Source organism: Rhea pennata, chromosome 3, assembly GCF_028389875.1.
Source record: "Rhea pennata isolate bPtePen1 chromosome 3, bPtePen1.pri, whole genome shotgun sequence".
In the NCBI taxonomy this organism is placed as follows: domain Eukaryota; kingdom Metazoa; phylum Chordata; class Aves; order Rheiformes; family Rheidae; genus Rhea; species Rhea pennata.
The window spans coordinates 118,513,342-118,528,014 of record NC_084665.1 but is presented as its reverse complement, the minus strand read 5'-3'; the positions used below and the strand labels follow the sequence as shown (position 1 = coordinate 118,528,014).

Here is a 14,673-nt window from a genome sequence, read left to right as displayed (position 1 = left end):
AGCAGCAGAATGTGTGCTCTGGTAATATTTATCTTCCTCATTTATTTTCCAAGGGAAAATCTCTTGTTCTGTTTTCTAAATTGTTTTCTGTCTTTCCTAGTTCTTTGGTTCAGTAACTTGCATTAAAGTTTCAATATTTCTACTTGATATATGTAATGACATCTGGGTTTATTGGCTTGTTCATCTCTTTTATAAAAATGTGACTTGTCTGAATTAAGTGGAATTATTCTAGTTTTGCAGTAGAAGTTATGAGAAGAAAGTTAGGCCTGCTGCTGTTTTTTTCTACAAACACTAAAATCTGTATTTTTAAAACCTTATTTTCTCTGTATTTTCCCAAGTTTTATTTTGCTGCTTTTGTCTTCTCTCCTTGTTTGCCTGTATCTCATACTATGGAAATGTGAAGGGAAACAACTGTGCCAGAGAACTTATATCTAGTTTTCCTCTTTTTCTCTTCTTCAATCCTCATTTCCCAAGCAATATTGCTTTCTTCACTAAGTGTTATCACTTCTTCCCATATTCCATTTCCTCACTATTGCTAGAGTTCTTACCCTGCGAATCTCACTTCATAATTTTTATTTCTGTGTCTTATCCAGCTCCATTTTAGTTTACCTAAATGCTGCTACAATTGCAATCTTACTGTCCCTTCATTGGGCCTGTCGACCCCATCCCAACCCAACTTTATTTGGCTTCCCTTTTGCCTTCTACATCATGTTTAAGCTATTGTCTTCCACAGTGAATCTCACCACAAATCTTTCTTTCTCTGAGTCTCTGATTTGTTCCCCTCTTCATCCTCTTCTTTCTCTTGTTTCAAACAACCACATAATTACCAACCTTCTTTCATCAGGTCGCTTTTCTCCCTTCTGGCCCTTTGGTTTCAAATTGGGGCTGTTTAGATTGCTTGTTACAGCTAAAGGATTAATCTATTTTACAAGTTTTTCCATTCAAGGGTTGTCCAGACCCAAAATGCCTTCCTTCCAAATGTGTGTGAAGACATTTCAGCTTATATATGTCTTGTAAAGTCTTCTGAGGATGTTTCTTTATCTATTTATTTCCCAGAAGTTCAGCACAGGGCTACAGAAAAATCTCAGGTAAGGTTTCAGAAAACAGAGGAGAAAAAACTCTCAATACATAAACATTAAAGGTAGGTAAGAGAGTATCTCAGCTGCAGCTACTCTAGGAAGCAGATGTCTGTATGCTAGATGCTGTCTTTAGAGAGTTAACAGGTAATGATAAGTGTGTCCGTGATCCTACTGTCCCTCCTCCCCCTGCTGCAATCGCGGTCAGACACACGCACAGAGGAAGGTCCTTGCTAAGCTCCACAGAGGCTGAGGTAGAATGCCTGCAGCACGTAACTGTGCAGGGCTGTTGGCATCTTCTTCTGCCCTGGGAAAGTCTTTTCCAAGCCCTTTCTTCATGTGAGGTTGTCCCACTATCAAACTTCATGAATATCAAATGCCTGTGTTTCCTCCCAAGCTTACATATGCTGCTGAGGCCTGAGGGCACTTTAATTCAGTGCTCTAGGGCAGGTCACAGGCTTCTCTCTCCTGCTGATTTTTCTCTGTGTGAGTTGTCTCAGTTATGTATAAAGATCACCTGCAGCTGGGCTCCAGTGACTCTGGAGTATCCAGAGTATCTCTGAGTATCCAGTCTGATACTCAGCTGATTTGACTATGATCTGTTGATGCGGCAGGCCACACTGTCATGAAACCTTTTTTTTTTCTTTTCATATAGGAGGAGTTTAATTTTAATTGAGCATGGTAACCGGACAGCTAATTACACACTCTTATTTTTGTTTCATAACTGTCTTATCTGAGCTTTATAGAAATTCCATATTGTATCCAGTATGATTTTTCTCTCTTACATGGCAAATTTTGTATTATGAGTAAAACTGTATTGGCTATGGGCTTACAGATTTTTCTTCTTAACGGTTTCTTTACATGCACGAACTTTTGTTCATGTGAATATTTTTGAAAAGCATGCAAAAAATAGCATCATCTGTGGCAGAATGAGTATTCAACGTATCATCCTTCCTGCAGACCTTCAAGAGTGTCTTATACTATTTTCCTTGGAACTGCCTATCAATTCTTGTGGTGCCTATTGTGTACTACTTTTTGGATTCTTCCTTAAAATGTAGTTCTATTGGAAAATTACTTACTCTAACACTTTACAAATAGCCCTGGCTTGCACCACCTATGAAGTTCATTGCTGGTTGTCTACTAAACGTTCAATTAATTGCTGGATGCTGTTGGTATGCCAAATTTAGATTGTGGGGCATAGGCTGCCATGTACAGCATTGAGCACAGTGTTGGCTGCTGATCCTAGTAACCAATAAATAATTAAGAAGCTACATATTTGATGATCCCTAAGGAAGAATGACTCAGCTAGCCTTCCACTGTTGATTTGTTCATTAGCACAGGCATAGGTCCAGACCAAGAATTGGTTTTTCCCTTATGCATTTGTTTGGTGACCAATTGCATGTGGCTTAGGAAACAGCTAGTGTTTCTCCAGCAGTTGGGAAATGTTTACTTCCAGCTGTTTATTTCCCTCAGTGGATTAATAATCCTATTTCAAAGTGCTGCAAAAAGGAAAACTAGATTTTCAAAATGGGAAAGGAAGAGATTAGACACAGGGTTTTCATCAAACTCCCTTCTTCCTGCAGCACAAGGGAGACATTTAGATGAATGACTTGGAGTACCTTAACTTCCCAATGTGCCTAATCAAATATATGAATCATGTAAAACATAATAAAAAACAATTTTATCAGTTGGGGATACTGGGGAAATGGAAGGGACAAACGGATGGAGTGGTTAATATCTCTGAACAGCACTATCACCTTTTCCACTGAACTGATATCATCTGGAAATTGTGGAAACAGCACTAGCATTTTGCAAAGATTTCACTCAGTGTAAAACAGTCACAAGGGAGACCTCACTGTTTAGCGCCATTTAATCAGAGTTCTTGTGGCCATTGAGGTCTTCTGCTCTGTTCCTCTGGTGCATTATAATTTTAAGACTTCTGATCTTTTATACTGAGATCTTGTGTGAACTGTAAGGTGACTAAAGTTGGGAATTTTGTGGCTTCTAGTGTAAGCATGAGGGAGGAACAACTGTTGTATGGCTGGCTGTCATATTACTGAGCCAGACTTCATATGATCCTTTTCTACGTGGGCAGCACATGTTGTCCTGTGCTCTTAAGGTACAGCTGGTAGGTTCCCTCAGAAGGAGATCTTGTTAAAGTAGAAGGAATTTGGTTAAAGCTGATCATGAGAGAAAAGCTCTTATTACTACTGGCAGTCCTGTGACAGCAATGAGATGTAGGAGAAAAGATTGAAAAAAAAGAGAATAAGCCTATTTGCTAGGAATGCCAATCTGCATGCAGTCTCATGGCCAAGCAACCACACAGATGCACTGGCACAAGTGTGTGCAGCAGTTTGAACACCCTGGTGTAATACTCTGACTCATCCCTACCACTACGGAGAAAATGTAAGACAAAATATCATGAGAGTAGTGGTTAAACTTAGAGGTGCGTTTTAATATTCAGAACTCCAAAGCTAAACTCAAAGCTTCTAAATTTACATGTAAACAGCAAACTCATGGTGTCCCAATATTTGGAGATGAGGAGTGCCAGAAAGTCTCAAATAATCTTTGCTGGGTGCAAGTTATTAGCATTTACAGCGTTGGTTCTGGCACTTGAATTCAAGATTGCTAGTTGACTTTAGTAAGGCTACCCAGTTTATAAATCACTGCTTGTATTTGGTCCAAGGCTTGTAGGTCTCCTGATGGAGAAAAGTGTGACCCAAAGGTGGATTTGGCAACTCTGATATGCCTTGGGTTAAACATCTGTAAGGAAAATGTGTGTGATTTCCTTACAACTTCATCGTTTCAGTAGATGGTGTATTCAGTGCAGCGCTATATCTGGTACTGAAATATCTGAATGCAAATACCAGGAACCTCTGGGAAATTTTAGTTAATAGGAAAATAATCTAAACCAAATTCATCCAGTCATGCGGCCAGGAGAAAGGAAATGAAAATAAAAGAAATTCCTGATCCAACCAAGTAGGCACAGAAATGAAACCCCTCTAGGATTTTCTTTTTAGGTTCTCCAACTTCTACTAATTTAACAAGCAAACTTCGTCTACAGCACAGTCTTTTAATGAATAATTGAATGCTGTAGATTGGCTAATATTAAAGTGGCCAAACATTCAGAATAATTCGCTGCTCTGCTGAGGGAGGTGTAGCGCAGCAGCTCCGCATTTGGCTCTAATCCTCATTCAACCATTTAGCTCTACCAGTCAGTGTAACATAATTGCTATAATGAAAATCTAACTCTAGAGAAGGAAAGATGCAGTATCACAAAAATTCAGTAGGCTTTGATTTTTAGTGGGAGTGAGATAAGTCATTTACGTTGCATTTTGACTTTCTACATTTGGGTTTTAAACTGATTAAAAAAATCAGAAATTAGACCAAGATGTGGAAAGTTTTATATCTTACTGTCATTACAATGCTGATGTATTCTTCTGTACTCTTCAGTAACACAGGCAAAAATCAAACTGGCTGCATAATTAAAAGACAGATCACAGATACTCTTTTCTGCCACATACTATCTCCTGTTTTGAGGAAGGAAAGCTTACTTACTGTCAGTTCACATTGGTTATGGAAAATCTCAGTGGACCCCAAAAGACAGTGGTGTTTAGTATAAATGCTATTTTATATCTTGTGTGGTACATGGGGATCTTCGTGGGAGATTCCCTATTTTTCTTTCTTACTTTTTTTTTTTTTTTTTTTTTTTTTTTGCTATCCAGGTATGAAAGCAGAAAATTACACAGTTAAAACCTATTGATTTAATGTCATCAACAAATTTAATCCTAAGAAAGCTGCTTTCCTGATTTAGAGTCAATAACTTATTAGAACACCGGTAACATTTTATGTAACAGATCTAAAGAGAACAGTCTGCAGAAAGTTCAAAGATTGAAATATCTTTGTGTGAACAGCTTGTATATTTATGGAAACAAAAAGGCATAACATAAATGAATAACAGCATATGCAGAAACTTAGCTTAAATGTATTTATATTGAAATTAGTCACCTCATATGGTGACTAGAACATTATGCAAAATACTGTAGCACCTTTTCTTTAGACATACAAAGAACTTTTTGATAAGCTCATCCTGAATTTATAAACTGGCTGTATATACTTCTGATATATTTTTTTAAAAGTTTAATTTTCTCCTTAAATCTAGTCACTTACCCTTTGTCCCTACCAGATGGTGATAGTAATAACATTGTACATTATCTTGTTGGACTTTATGAGAATGCAAGACAGATCTGCTGTGGTTATCAGAGCTCTGCAAGCTTGGAAGGGAAGGCTTATGTGTATTTAGATACAAGGAAAAAAAAAGAAGAAAATATCTGCACAACAGGCTGTAATGTAGCCATGGTCAAATTATACCCAACTGGGGTTTTAATAAATGATCAAATTAAGTCCTAAAATACTAGTTATCTTTGAACAAGCAGAAAAGTGTCAATTAAATGTCTTTTTTTTTTTTTTTTTTTTTAATTTAAGTAGGACTATTAGCCCGTGAACTCAGCAACATTGTTGAAACTAGAGCCTTTAATTTTCAAAATAATTTGCATCTACCTCTGGTTTATTTTATACTGCTGCTGTTAGGAGTAAGAGTAACCAAGTCCTGTTGAGCTTACACACTGTCTTTGAAACAACTGTTGGTGACAGCAGAAATTTTTACATGTGCACATACATATGAATATGCATATGCATGGCTCTTTAGTTGCATTCATGTACTTTTTTGTTTGTTTGTTTGTTTTTTTGTTTTGTCTACTGGAATCCATGATAGTATCTGGCTGTTGGAAACTCCTGGTGTAGATGTCAGAGCTTATGGTTTCCTCAATTATCTAAAGAAGAGCTTTAGAATTCTTAGGATCTTGAGAAGGATTAATCTCTCACAATACTGTCAAACTACATGAAGGAAGTAGTCTGGGATTTAACTCTTCTTCATTTTCTTCTGGTGTGAAGAGATTTGCTGGAGAGGAATTTGCTGCAATATGGGAGATATCTTTCAAATAAATAGTTAGGGCAGTTTATAGGACTGAAGATTTGTTTGACCGCTTCATAGTATATGCCACCTCACAATACTTCAAACTGGGAACCTTTCCTTGTTTTCTTTTATTTTAGAAGTTTTTGCCATAGAAACAGTTTGCAGTGACAATTTGACAGTCACATATCTGCCCACTTGAGGACAGTGTTCTACATATAGTATCCTGAAGAGGTATCAACATCAGCAGTATTTGAGATCCAGGATGAATTGGAAAACTTTATTCAATCTGGCCACTCTTTTCACTTATAACTCATGTTTCTATACCCATAGCATATCAAACTATGCATTATTCGGCCTAGAGTTTACTTCTGTGACTTACATGCATCAATTTGCAGCCAAAGTTTGGTGAGAGTCAGGAAAATAAAAATACGTTCAGAATGTTTGCTTAAAGCATAATAAAAAATTAGTCAAATTAATGAACAAATATTGGCTATTTAAAAGTATTAAGTGTTTATACTGCATAGATGATCTCTGCTATACAAATTGTTTTAGGAGAGCTAATATTTGCCTTACAAACTGTCATTGGCTAGACTGCCTACTTGGCCCTATTTCTTTTTCCTGATTAGATACTTGAGTAGTACTTCCAGTGAATATTTTTGCATTTCTGGGTTCCATGAATACTTGCATATGTGACCTTCAAATATATTGTCTCTGAATGCTTTGTGCCAGCAAACTCATGTGGCTCAAAAATATTAATTAATGAATTAGGCGAAAGGATAAATCTATTCAAAATAAATTGCACTGTTTTCTCTCAGAGTAACACACAAACACTCATGGTGATAGACAATGCAGATACTTATAAAGACATAAATATACATAAATAAACCAATTTTTCATTTCCTGTTTGCAAACTATATGTAGGTGGCAGCTTATTCTCTTCTCATATTCCAGCTGTGTCAGATTTAAGTTGGACTTGAACATAGTTTGCAGCTTGCCCTTATTCTTGTGAAACTGAGGTCTTGTGGAAAGGAGTCTTTTGGCAGGGAGAAGTGTAGCATTTAGAGTCAGAGTTAGCAGCAGTGGTGAAGCTTAGTTCCTCGTACTCATATACTGGCTAGCTGGTGTTTGGTTGCTCATGTCAGTAAATCAGAAGACACATGTCTTATGCTTTTTCTTTATATCCAGACACTGATCAGAAGGTGCCTCGCAAGGGTCAGATAAATATCCGTATACTCAGAAATAAAAATCATCATCCTGCTGAAGGGTACAAAGTCAAGTCTTAAATGTTTCAGAATGTTTATTTTTTTTTAAGTCAACGTCCCCACCCAGGCTTTTGTTCCAAAGAACAATTCGAAAATAAGAGATAAAATGCTTTAATATTGATGGAATTTTCAATATCAGCTTTCACAGTTTTATATATACATATGTTTATGTGTTCATCTATGTTATACATAAATATAAATTATTCTATTTTATTTTTTATTAGTGTTCTGTAGCCACAATGTCTATGTAGGCTGGTAAGAGTATGAATTACACATTGCACACGTAATTGCCTCAATCTCTTCTCTAAAACTGCAGATGATATGAAATAGTGAGGATCAAGGGTGCCAGATTTGTCACCATCATTCTTTTAATTTTGAAATTCTGATTATATCTGAAGAAAGATATTATCATCAGGATGAGCATGATCATCAGGATGAGTAATAATAACGAAAACTAGAAGTCCTCTTTGTCTCACATGATGATTTATCACTGTTTCTTACAACTTCTTCTGATGTATCTAGTGCTATTCACAGCTGAGGGAGGTTACTGGCCAACAGATTCATCAGTTGACCTGACTTGCTATGCAAATTGTTTCTAGAAATGGGCCTGACAAAAACAAATAAAATGGATTATTAATGAGAATTAAAAGGACATCTGGCGTCTAAAGGAATGTATAAATCTGTAAGCCAACAGAATGACTTCTAAAGCAAATATGACAAAACAGAGTCTGATCCTGTAGACATCTGTTGAGTGGAGGGATTACTAACCAAAAGAGTTCCATTGGCCTCAGTTGTTCCTCCCTTATGGATAAAATGACTTGTGGTAGTGGGCACAGTGTTACAGGGCTAGCTTCTCATTTTGCTGTGTATTGTCAAAACAAAGTCCACACGTGTAGAGACTGCAATACTGATCTTAAAGTGAACAGGAGTAGGCATTTGCAGTTCATCTGTCAGTAACAGACAAAAAAACATTTTCTTGACTTAGAAGATACTTATATTTAAAATATTTTTAGCTATAATAGTAATCCCCAACTATTTTTTTAAAAAAACAAACTAATTGGAAAGAACTGTTTATCACAGCCCAGCATTCCCAGAAGGGGAATCAATTTATATAAACATGCTAGAATTGACCTATTTATGAAATGTTATGGAGAACTGAGAAGAGAACCACAACAGATCTTTATCTTATATTCACTGTTTCCCAAGATCAATGGTAGGGTGAGGGCTGAGGCTAGTTATCGCATATGTTTTAGACGTGAATGTTAAGGTCATTTAAAATCCATTGCCAAAGCAACTGTGACTGCCAGCAAAATGTAAACTAATGTTCCATGGCCCTCATTATATGCTTAATAGGAATATGCTTCCATTTCCACATAAATCACTATAAATGCAGCAATCAGTTGCTCCTGTAAGTCACTAAATATAAATGCAGATGAAAGGCTTCAAATGCTGACTAACCATCATAGGTTGTTGATGCAGCTCCTAGGGGGAAAAAAAAAAGACACCAGAAAGCTATATTTGTATTTGATATATAGAAATTCATTATTAAAAAAAGCAACATAGGCATATAAGTGGATTTCTTTTTCATGTTGTTTCAATCTAGAATATGAATATGCAGGTTTGAAAATAACTGAAAACATCATATATGCTCTTCAAATTCTATTTCATCTATCAAGCACCTCTAGATGCTTTCAGATAACTTTCTACAGGCCTTATTTATATTAACCCATGAGGAAATTCTGGGCATTTTGAGATCAATAATTGCCATAAGGATCAGCAGAGCAGCAACTTCACCCAGCCTTACTTATATCAGGCAAAGATTCTCTTGTACAAGGACTGAAATATCTGGCTTTTTATTAGGTTAGAAACAGCTAATTATGCCTGGCTGTGTGCACATAAGAAAGACTGGGAAAGTGCAAAACACCTTCTCTTGTGACTTTTGCGTAACAGAGTAACAGATAGGCAAAGCTCATTTGCATTACTTATTCAGGACAAGAGACAATGGGCAAAAATTGAAGCACAGGAAGAGACTAATTAATAAATCAATGAAACATATACAGAAACAAATATAAACAAAAATTTTCCTGATGGATTTGGTTTAGCTCTGGGTTTGTAGGGGGAGGTTTCTGGAAGTTGAAATTCTCTGTAATAAATGGACAAACTAACAAAAAATTAAAGAAAATCTATGCAGTTTTACAAGGTTCTTGGAAAGGTAAAAACACATTTCAATTGAATTTGCACCACAGCTGAGTTCAGCCCAGGGACTTTAGAGATTTTAGATTTTCTGCTTAGTGAATTGAGATCCCAGGTCTACACAAGACACTTTTGTTGTTAAAATACTGTTCATCTGAGAGATGATTTTGAAATTTTATTTCCAGCTCAGCATAAGTCTAGATCATATGTGTATGGACCGTAACTGTATCAACAAAATTAGAAGAAACTATTTGCTTTTGCTCCCATAAGTTACTAGATGATTAATCTTTTCTAACCTAGGCCTAAAATATGTCATCTCATTTATTGGCTGCATAACTCAGAGAACAGTTCTCCTGTGCCACATACCTTGTTCACAGGCCTGCCCTTAGACTGTAAACTGTTAAATTAAGACAGAACCTAAGACTCCCCCCTCCATGCAAAGAAACGATGAGAGCCATGACCTCAGTGCCTCGGTGTAAAATGTTCTGAACATGTAGTGAGGGATATTAATTTACAACAGTTAAGTATCTTACTATCATTGAAAGTGTTCAATACATACCAAAAAGGATGAGACAATGGGCCATCATTTCTCCCCTTCCCTCTCTCAACATGAGTCAGTATGATGTACTACAGTGAAAGAAACTAAATACAGATGAAAAGGTCTTTAAATGTTGTGAAGTGAGGAAAGAGTGAAAAAGGAATGACTGCTCACTGTCTATTCTACATATGCTCGTTCTGTTCTTATACATCCTCTGCGCATCTGCCTGTTGGCTTCTACTGGAGTCAGTATACTGAACTAGATGGATGCTTGGTTGACTGAGTACAGCAGTTGTTCTCATGCAGAAAGCACCACTAATCAAAATGTTGGATGATAGTGTTTTGATCCTATACTTTTAGGGACCTAAGATAAAAATTCTTGGCCAACACTTTGCAGCTCTTTAATGAAAAATGACAGTGACATTTTCTCCAATATGCAGTTAGGCAGATTTTCTAGACCACATTGTAAGGGGGAAGATTAGATCATCCCTTTTCCTTCTCCAAATATTAACACATTAAGGGTTCACAGAGTCATACAGATTTGAGAGATTTCAAGAAATCACCTTCTTGCCTATCAGGGATGTAATTCTATCATTTCGGACAGATGTCAGTCTAACCTGCTGTAGAGACCTCTACTGATGGAAAGTCTACAACTTCCCCAGATATTCTACTTCTTTTTGAATGTGTTATCCTAAGACCCAAGATGACTCTTGTATGCTTCAGTTGCGTTATCTCTTAGTCTGTTCAACCTGGACAGGAAGCATAAGTCCATTTTTTCTTTGCAGCAGGCTTTTGTATTTTAATGTGTTATTATGTTATTCTTTCTTTCCTTTTTTCTTTTTCTTTTTTTTTTCTTTTTTTTTGGGGGGGGGTAGATGAAGCCCTAGTTTATATTTGGAGTCATATCTTTCTCAAGCTATTCCATTCCATGTTTAGTAAAAGAAATCATATGTCATATAAGCAATGGAAAAAAGACTGCATTAAAAGAATAAGTCTTTCGTCCATGCAGACCACTGCACTGAACTGGAGTCCAGGGCTCTGTGCAACAACTGATCAGAAGCTGGTAAAAGAGCAGCCTGGTAGGAATATTGTTTGCTGTTCAACATTTTAGTCAATTAGTTCATCAAACATTAGGTAAATGTCATAGTTACTTGAAAGCCACTGATAAAATAACTAGAGCTGATCTGTCACTAAGTTAATTTTGCACCAAAATAGAGAAAAAAAGCAAAACAATATTTTTAAGTGGAATCTTCAGAAATAGTTCTTATTAAATATTACAGCTTTTTTTTTTCTTTTTCTTTTTTTTTTCTGTAGAGATAGGAACAACTCCCTGGAGAATCTGTGTATCTCTATACACAGTCAGACCTGATCAGCTAAGTGGAGAATTTATATTATAGTATAGGATTTTTTCTTAGTCATTTTTCTTTGAAGTGTACAACTTAATATAATTGCAAATACTTACATCTTTTCAATACTGTGATAAACTTGATCTGTGAAAGTGACTTTCATGCTCTTAAAATAATTCATAAAGTTAAAGACCTCTCTAACTTGCTTCACTGGATGTCTGTTTACTCTTAGGAATATTGAAGAGTTAAAACAGTATGACTCTGTCCCTTGTCCCTGATTATTAATTCAGCAGAAGAGTAGTAAAAAAAATATCAAAGAAATGAAAATAAGTGGCATGACACAGTAGACCCCATTCTAGCAATGTTGCAGCTCATGCTGGAAATGGAATCTCCAGTTTCATTTGTTTTGATGTACTGTATAAATATTTAAAGAATGCATGCTGCAATTTTATCCAGTCTTTGCTGAATTTGAGAGTGTCATGTCTTGGTAGGGGTTTTAATGCTGATACTAATTAGTGTTAGAATTGCTGGTTCAGCAGACCATTGAGGGATGTGCATAAGTCCACTTCTGCTCAGAAAAGTACTTCAGAACAAGTTTGACTTGAAGTAAAGGTCCAAGCCTCATCAAAAGGCCATGGAAGTCAGTGAGTCTTATAAATATGCTTTGAAGTTCTGTGCATCTACGATGAACCTCATTCAATATTAGTGATGGAACCAATCTTACTGACATTCAGTCTTACTAACATGAACTTTTATGTGTTTCAGGACATTTTGATATTGAATGGACATGTGCATAACTGATGAAGTCAGTAGTAAGAGTGACTAATTTTAAGTAGTCATGTAACTTAAGGTAAATAAAGTGTCATTAAATAATATTTTGTGATCTTTTTACATAGCACATGAATATATATATATGAATATCTCATAATTTACTGTGCAAGAAACCACATCCTTATGAGATTAGAAAGCCAGGACACTCCATCTCACCAATTAACAGTGATGTAAGACCTTGATCTCAGGAGCTGAATATTAAGATACTAATGTGACAGCTGTCATTCTGCCTGACACACTTGGGATTAAATTGAGGACCTCTAGAACTAAAAATATGAAGTGAAGAGCCAAGGCTTTCTAGTATCTGTTAATTATAGACTCATATTCTTCAATAAAATTTGTACTGTGGAGACATGTAGTTTATCTGGGAGAATGAAAAACGGTGACCTAAAAACATCAGACTCCCAGGAAAATTCTTCTTAATTGTGATGTGAAAGCTTGGTGGAAAAAACAGGATACACTTCATTATTTGATTGCCAATTCAACACCGTTTCTGATTTTGTGTTCCTAGAGAGCCTGTATAGCTTTGGAGAAGAATTCCCTCCGTATTATCAGAAGGATCAGGGTAAGCAGATGTTTTTAAATCTCCATGTCTCCATCCATGCAAAGTGATCAGCCTCATGCTTGGTTTCACAAGGAATGTCACTGAAGACAACTGAAACATGTCAAAAACCAAACCTCCAAACTGATGCCTGAGATCCCAACTAGTACCTGGAGAACCTGTCTAGAATTAAAATGATAGTAATCTCATTGCTGTGCTGGAACCCTTAACCAAGTGTGTGTCATTGCCGGCTATTTTACTTATCTTTAACCTATAGGTGGCTGTCTTGCAGTTCTCAGTGACTTCACATGGGATACACAGATCAGACAACCCAAAAGAGCTCTACTTAGATAAAATGGGAGATGCTGCTCTGGTGTCAGTATTTAATTACTATGGCTACTTCTGTACTATTAAAGAAAACTGATGAGGGCTGAATCTCTGGCCAGAAGCTAAGTGCCAGCACATAACTCCCATGCCTGTGGCCAACCTGCCTTGTCCTGCAGAAGATGGTGTCTATCTCTGGGCTGCCTGCTGGGAGTGTGCATGCTGTTTCCAAGTCTTTTTGTGGTATTGCCTGGAGGAACACAACACCTCACCATCCAAGCCTGTGCCAGGTAATGTCCTAGCAATTTAAGGGCAGAGACAATAATAAGACAGTGCTTGCTTCTGCACTATGACCCTTTTTTTCAGAAATGTGGATGAAGTGCATGAACTAGTCCATATAGTGGCAGTGATATCAATAAAGGAAGTGGAAGGGAATGTATGTGATTGTCTCCAGCTGACTACCAAACTAATTGTCTCGCAGAATACAGTCCAAAGTTTAGTCGAGAAAGACTTGGTTATTTCTGATGGACTTCATCCTGCTTTGTTCTTCAAATGCTTCACAGACTGATACTTTCACATCTTTAGGTTCTAAATGTAACAGAAAGTGTTGGTTTTCCATATAATATGGTATTTTTTCTTTTAAAGAGTAGAATAGGAAGCAGAGAAAAATGTTAAATGTTGCTGAGGTAGGTGCTAAGAGGTAGGTTCCCTTGATGACGGCACATGGGAATCTGTGGTTTAGCGATGAGAGGAAATAAGGGGCTATAATAAAAGATTCAGGCTGATCCTGGAGTCTGAGGAGGATGGCAGGCATTAACTGGGTTGAGCCACAGAAAAAGACTTCAGAAAAAATATAATTTTTCTGAGCAAATGAAATTGCATTGCAGCATTTTTTTTATGAAATTGTATTTTGTTTCTGACTGCTTAGTTTCCACTGAAAAATGAGATGAAAAACTGTTTGTTTTCCTTAGCATTTTCCAAAGGGAATCCTTCCCTCAAAATATTGTCTATTCATTTCAAGGAGAACACATGTTATATGATCTCCTTCCTGGAAAAAAAAGTCCTGTCTTTAAGCATACCAGTAAAAAAGATCAACCCCTCTCTCCTCCTCCCCCCCCCCCCCCAAAAAAAAAAAAAAAAAAAAAAAAACCCTCTTCAAACAACCAAACAAAAAAAATGGAGTATGGATGTGTGGATGCATTTCAATTTATTAAAATACTTATGACCCTAAGGCTGAACTTGAGTTGCCATTCTGACTTCTAAGCAAAGTTGCCTTGTCTTTTCTCTGAATGATAGATCTGTTCTTTCTCGAGCTGACAAAAATATGCTGTTTTGTGCTCTGTGCTTGAAAATCTTTAAGACTAGGGAATAAATTATAGAGAGACTTCTCATTTGCCTTCATGAGACTTAGGTAATTCATAGTGCTATGCAAATAGCTCTTGATATTTGGCACATGGTCAATATTTAACTCTAACACTCTTCTGCCTTTGTTATGTCTGAGCTATAATTTACTTTCTTTGAGGAGTCTTCTGTTTTCAAAGACAGGCCTCCTTTTTGTTTCTGGTGCAATAAAGAATTGCAATGAACT

General features: G+C 36.6%; 1 long non-coding RNA gene across 5 annotated transcripts in view; it reads left to right on the top strand.

Annotated features, from left to right (window-relative positions):
• The window catches only part of LOC134137991 (uncharacterized), a 49,068-nt gene that overhangs the window by 4,154 nt on the left and 30,241 nt on the right, over nt 1–14,673 (top strand). For 4 of the 5 annotated variants that reach the window (XR_009957791.1, XR_009957792.1, XR_009957790.1 and 1 more), the window contains exons 2-4: nt 12,155–12,239; nt 12,732–12,785; nt 13,039–13,375. This is a non-coding gene — a long non-coding RNA (uncharacterized LOC134137991). The remainder of the gene's footprint in view (nt 1–12,154; nt 12,240–12,731; nt 12,786–13,038; nt 13,376–14,673) is intronic. The other variant, XR_009957794.1, reaches the window with a different exon arrangement.